This window comes from Myotis myotis, unplaced genomic scaffold (genome assembly GCF_014108235.1).
Source record: "Myotis myotis isolate mMyoMyo1 unplaced genomic scaffold, mMyoMyo1.p scaffold_m19_p_1, whole genome shotgun sequence".
Lineage (NCBI taxonomy): Eukaryota > Metazoa > Chordata > Mammalia > Chiroptera > Vespertilionidae > Myotis > Myotis myotis.
This window is the reverse complement of record NW_023416313.1, coordinates 88,892,621-88,899,322: the sequence shown is the minus strand read 5'-3', so window position 1 is coordinate 88,899,322 and position 6,702 is coordinate 88,892,621. Positions and strand designations below refer to the sequence as shown.

Below are 6,702 nucleotides of genomic sequence, written 5' to 3'. Positions count from 1 at the left end.
CTTAGTTTAAAAAAAGAAAAAGAAAAAAAGAAAGAAAGTACATTTAAAAGGAAAAGAAAAGAAAACAAAAGATGGGTGCAGGGTTGGGGGATATACAAAGCAGGTCACCAAGGATGACAGACCTGGTCCATTTACCCGCACACACAGTCACCGGAAGTATGCAGCTCCCCCTCCCCAGTGAGGCTAAGCAGTTTCTTTCCCATCCTGGTTTAGTAAGTTCCAACTTGAAACAGGGGACAATCTTTGGAAACAGTTCCTCTAGCTTGTACCGAGTCTTCATATATACAGTTTGTCTCAAGTAACAAAGCCACTTTGCAAGACCCGCTTCTTCCAAAATTTTTTAAAAAAAGAAATACTTGTCTGTATTTGTTTTAGTATGTGTGTTTTTTGTTGTTTTTATTTATTTATTTTTTTAGCAAAGCAGCATAGCAGCATCGTGACTGTCAGACATGCTTGAGGTTGTGGTCACAACCGTAAACATTTGCACATCAGTAAAAAAAAGCAAACAGGAGGAGATGGGTTCTTAAACAACAATAACAATGAAAGAAACAAAAGATCCAGTTCAAGCGGTCACTCCGCATTTCTCCTTCACACGGGCTCTCCCGTCGCTTAGCTGACCGCAATCTTGTTTTCCTCCAGGAGGTGAGGGAACCGGTGTTCGGGAACGCTGTCAGCTGCACCCCGCTTTTCCACGTTGCTGCTAGCCGACTGGGAGCCATCGATCTTGGAGGCGGTGGTGTTGACAATGGAGCTGGCACCCGGGACACCGGGCGAGGGGGGATGCCTCCGCTCTGGATCACCGAGATCTCGCTGGTCTTCACAGCCAGACCCCGTTGAGCATGCTGGTGTCCTGGTTCCACACAACAGGGTCCGCGTTCACTGAAGGGGCCATGATTTCCTCGGGGAACACCTCTGAGACCGTCTTTGTGTCTGTTCCTAGAAGAGCCACGCTGTTCTCAATGGCCAGCTTCCTCCCGCGGCGCACCGAGCTGTTGTTGGCGCCAGGCGTCATGTGGTGAACCTTCAAGTTGCCTTCGGGGGTGAAAGCTCGCCCACATACGTTACACACGAAAGGCTTCTCCCCGGCGTGAGTCCGCTGGTGGACCTGGAGGGCGCTGGCTAACGGGCAGTTCTTCCCGCACCGCGTGCAGGTGCACTGCTCGCCCTGGCGGCCTGGCTGGGCCACTAGCAAAGGTGCCTGGGGACGTGGTCCCGGATCCAAATGCACCAGGAACTGCGACTTTGACATAGGTTGGCTGGGCTCCGACCAAGGTTGAGACTGCTCCGACCTTCCATCTCAGTGCGGCTGCTGTCCGAGCTGTCTGCTTTGCCACCAGCATCAGGAGACTTGGACTTGATGCTTTCTGTAGGCTATTGGTCACCTCCCGGATGTCTGGACTTTGGCTCTGATACTCCTGGTCTCCCATCCCTGAGGACAAGGAGTCGGTCAAGCCATTGCTCTCCACCGAGCCATTCTCTCTGCGGCTCGGCCACTACAGGACCACAGGAGCAGGACCCACCTTCCCCCAGGCATCCAGGGGGGCCATCAAGGTGAAAACCCTGTTGTGGGCGATGCGGGAAAGAGGCATGGGGACCTTCTTTGGCAGCTTAAGACCCAGTGGCAAATGAAACATTTGTTGGGGTCAGTGGTGGCCTTGTCAATGTTCTCAACCAGCTGCTGCAACTTCATGGCCTGACCCTGGCTCGGGTGTCCCTCTCCCTTGGAAGCCAGCAGCCCTTGGGGAATTATGGTTTGTCCCCAAACCAGAGAGTAGGGATCCATCCTCACTTTCTGGAGAAGGCCCGGGCTGCAGGCCGGGGACCAGTGGGCCCCCATTAGGTCCTTGGGGTTAGTCCCCAAGAGAGGTTCTGAGGTAGACCTACATTGGGGGGCCCTGTGACCAGGACAGGTTTGCTGTCTAGAGAGAGGCTCGATTCACCTTGGGGGACAGGTACAGAGAGTGCATAGGGAACGCCATTGCCTGCTGCCATTTTGTCGTGGAACTCGGTAAACAGCTGGGGGTTCCCTTCCCCTGGGGGGTGTCGATGAAAGTGTACCTTGAAGTTGCCCTTGGTGGTGAGCCGGTGGCCACAGACAGAGCACACAAAGGGTCTCTCTCCGGTATGGGAGCGGAGGTGGAGCTGCAAGGAGCTATCAGCCCCAAAAACCTTGCTACAATGCTCACCCTTGTGCCTGTAGAGGGTGGCCTCGTCTTTGGGTGTGGCATCCACCGGGGACACTTGGGTGTCTTCCCTTTCCCTTTCTTAGACGGGCCTAACGCCACCGTGAAGAAAGGGCTCTGGGAGAGCACAGAGCTTGGGGTCGGGGGTATCAAAGCACCGGGGATGCGTTCAGGAGCACCCTCCTCATTCTGGCCTCAGGGCGAAGGGCGGCAGCCCCGGGACACCGAGCTGGTGGTGGAAGGGATGCTGGTGGGAGGTAGCATGGCTTGTTTCAAAGTGTCCAGGGACAGACCTTGGCTTCCAGCTTTCTGGCTGAGCAAAGCCACAGCTGCAGAAACCTGCTGGGACACGAGGCTGCCTAAGGTCCTCAGGGTGTCAGCTCACCTGCGCCGGAGTGGAGGGCCCCGGTGGCGCACAGTCACCTTGACTCGGATCTGCTGGGTGAGCTGGATCTGCTCCAGGCCCCACGAGATGCTGTGGCACCGGGCAGGGGTCTGATTCACTGCCACCTTGGTGCCCTGTGGTTGCTTGAAGAGTGACTTTAGTGTTGGCTGCTTTGGCTTTGGGTAAGTAGCTTAAGTCCCGGGCTGTGGGTGGCAGGGTGGTCCTCGTCTTTCAGTACAGGACGGACTCCGCCCCTGGCTTCCCTCCTCCATGTCCCCTGAGCTGCTGCCATCTCCCTGTGACTGTCCTAAATGCTTGGACTGCGTGGCTGGTGGCTCAGCCTGCCTCGAGAAGTCTTCAGAAGGCATTGGCCCCGCGCTGTGGTTCATGATGAGGACAGGTGGGTGTTTAGTGCAATTTTCCTTATGTTCTAAGAACTCAGAGATGCTGAAGAACTCTCCGCAGCATTTCTCACAGATGTGAGTCTCCTCCTGACGAGGCATCTTTACAGCCGCTCGGTCCCCATTCGTGTCATCTCCAGTCCCCGGGGAGTTCACTGAAGCACCCGGCTCCCCCATCACCGGTGCCTCTGTGGCCGGGGCTGCAAACTCCAGGCGGGCTGTGGCGGCTGCTGCTTGCCTGGTCTTCCTCCAAGTTGATGTGCTGGGGTTTCGCTTGCTTGTGCCTGGACATGGTGCGAGCATGGGGGTGCCGGGAGAGCCGTGGTGACTTGCCCACTCGGCCACAAATTCCTGAGTTCAATGTTTCTTTTGATAACTCTAATTATGGGCAAGGTTCCCAATTAAAATTCTTGAAAGAAGAGGTAAAAGTTTCTCAGAGATGGTCATCGTTTTGCTGTGTCCTCACATGGCAGAAGGGGCTAGGGTGCTCGATGGGGTCTCTTGTGTAAGAGCACTAATCCCAATCATGACAACTCCACCCTATGACTAAGCACCTCTCAAACCTCACCTCCTAATACCATCACATAAGGAAATAACATAACTCTTGAGGGAACCTTAATATTCAGACTGTAGCACCTATGGTAAACTTTGTTCGCTGGTTTTTTTTACTGTTGTTGTTTTCTTTTTCTTTTCTTTTCTTTTTTTTTTTTTTGTCTTTTTTTGTCTTTGCAATCATTTGAGACGTTTAGGCCCTCAATGTGTATCTTCATCAAAATATAAAAGAGTCACAGTCCAGGCTGGTAATAATACCAGTCATGAATTGAACACCTATTTTGTGTCAAATATGGTATTAGCATTTCCCCATAAGTCCATAAACACATAATCCTTACAACAATTCTTTAAGATAAGTGTTATTTACCCCCATTTTACATACAAAGAATCTAAGCTTCAGAGAGGGAAAATTATTTACCAAAAGTATTAGGTAGCAGAGCACAGCTTCAAACACAGAACTGTCTCCTCCAAAGCCAATGTTTCTTATACAGTGGTTTATATTATTCCTTCTAGAAAAGTTGTAAAGGTTGTCAAGCTTTCTGAGAGTCAGAGGGTTTCCTCCATTCCTGCCATCTCTTGCTTTAATGAAATAAGCAGCCCTTTCCCACCACTGACTCTGAATCCTAGTTACAGTATTTTAATATGATTATGTTTGCAAATGTAATAATAATAATATTATTAATGACCAATCAAGATGTGTTTTCTTTTCTTACCAGAGAAATGGTTCTGGAATTGGGACAACATAGACTGGAAGAGCCCAGAAATAATTGGAAAAGGACAGTTAGGTGAAAATAGAGGAAGTAATTTCAAAAGCTATTAGTACTATTGCCCAACCGGTGTGGCTCAGTGGTTGAGCATCGACCCATGAACCAGGAGGTCACCAGTGTAATTCCCAGTCAGGGCCCATGCCCAGGTTGATCTCCAGTAGGGGACATGCATGAGGAAGCTAATTCATGTTTCTACCTCTCGATCCTTCTTCCTTCCTCTCTCTTTAAAAAATCAGTAAAAACATATTAAAAAGTTATTAGTACTATGAAGGAAACATTCACAGGTAATCCAAGAGTTAAGGTTGCTTAAACTAAAGTGATAATATGTACTTCTTAGTAAGTCAGACAAAAGAAACTCTAAATTTGGGCCAGGAAGATATCTACAGAGTTTTAGATACCTACAGAAATCAGTAAAGACTCTTAGAGCTGGATTCTATCTCTAGTCTCTCTATTGTCATTGGACTAACTTATAGCTAATACATTAATGTAAATTTTTTTAAGCAGTCATGTATCACAATGATGGGGATACACTCTGAGAAATGCATCATTACGGGATTTCATCATTGTCCAAACATTACAGAACACATTTACACCTGGTCGGTATGGCCTATTTCTCCTAGTTTATAACCCTGTACTGAATACTGCAGGCAATTGCAAAACAAAGTATTTGTGTATCTAAACATATCTAAACATAGAAAAGTTTCAGTAAAAATACAGTGTGAAGGACAAACAATGGAATACCAGTATAGGGCCTTACATGAATGAAGTTTGCAGGACTGGAAGTTGCTCTGGTGAATCAGTGAGTGCTTGGTGAGTTACTGCGAAGGCCTAGGACATCGCTGTCCACTACTGAAGACTTTATAAACACTGCATGCTTAGGCTACACTAAATTTATAAAACAATGTAAGATTATTATTTTTACTTGTTTTTTTTTATCCTTACCTGAAAATACATTTTTTATTGATTGAGGGGGAGAGAGAGAGAGAGAGAGAGAGAGAGAGAAATATTGGTATGAGAGAGACACATCAATCGGCTGTCTCTTGCATGTGTCCTGACCAGGAATCAAACCCAAAATCTTTTGGTGCACATGATGACACTCCAACCAACTGAGCTACCTGGCCAGAGCACAACATGAGATTAAATACAGCGCAAGAGAAAATGATTCAATCAAGAGACCTAGTATAAGACTGATGTCAGCATAATAGGGAATTCTGTTATGCAGCAAATTATTTTCCTATAAATAGAAAGAGTATTCTCTAGACTAGAGTAACAATAAATAATATAGTTTAGTGCATACATAAACGGGTAACATTTATTATCATCATCAATTATTATGTACTGTACATGATTGTATGTGCTATACTTTTACACAACTGACAGCTCAGTAGGTTTGTTTACACTAGCATAACCACAAATATGTGAGTAATTCATTGCATCACAATGTTTCAATGCCTATGATGTCACTAAGCAATAGGAATTTTTCAGCTCTATTGTAGTTTAATGGGACCACTGTCATATAGGCAGTCTACTATTGATCAAAATGTCCTTATGTGGTGCATGAATGTCCTTAAAAGTGTTATTTTTCAAACTTGAGTAATATATTCTTCTCTGTTAAAGAAAAACAATAATTGTGAAGCCTCTTTTTTATATTACTTAAATATAAACTTCTTATTTTTAGAAAAAATTAATAATAAGATAAATCTTGAATCTCATTAGATATAGTTAAAACTATGGATATAATCAAATTAAGTTAACAAGTTAATTTAATATGAAAGATGCTCTTTTACCAAAACCAAAGTATTGGTTTTATAAATGGTGGATGATATACCTCATCTGGTTCTAAATTTTCACTATTTCTGTATGTTGAATTCAGTAATATCAATGTAGAAAAACATTATTTTCTAACTTAAGCATGCAGCACATAATGGAATTAATAGCTTCAAGCTTTTTTGCTGCTTTAGGGTTATCAGACCTTACATTTAATCAAGTTATAACAATCTACTTCCATATGTCAATATAAATAACTCTATAAAAATGACTAGTTTAATTGATAAAATTAGTATTATGGTATGCAAGATTAGTTTGGAAATAGAGATGAAAAACAAGTGGCTTAAATATCTTTTTTTTTTCTTTTCATATTCTCATCATAAAAGAAGTCTAGAAGTAGGCAGCCCGTGACTGATACAGGAAGCTATGATGTCATATAGAATCCACGCTTCTACATTTCTACCCCACTGTCTTAAATCATGTCTTCCATTTTGAAGGTGATGGAGCTCCATGAAGGTCCATGGAGCTCCTGCTGGAATTCTAATGCATACATATGCTGTCTACAATAGACCCACTTCAGATTGAAAGACACACAGATTGAAAGTAAAGAAATGGGGGGGGGGATTATTTCATGCAAATGGAAGTGG

At 45.2% G+C, this 6,702-nt stretch overlaps 1 pseudogene; it reads right to left on the bottom strand.

Moving 5' to 3' along the window:
• Positions 1-609: 609 nt before the first annotated feature.
• Positions 610-3,261, bottom strand: LOC118657571 (annotated as a pseudogene).
• Between the last annotated feature and the right edge of the window lie 3,441 nt (positions 3,262-6,702).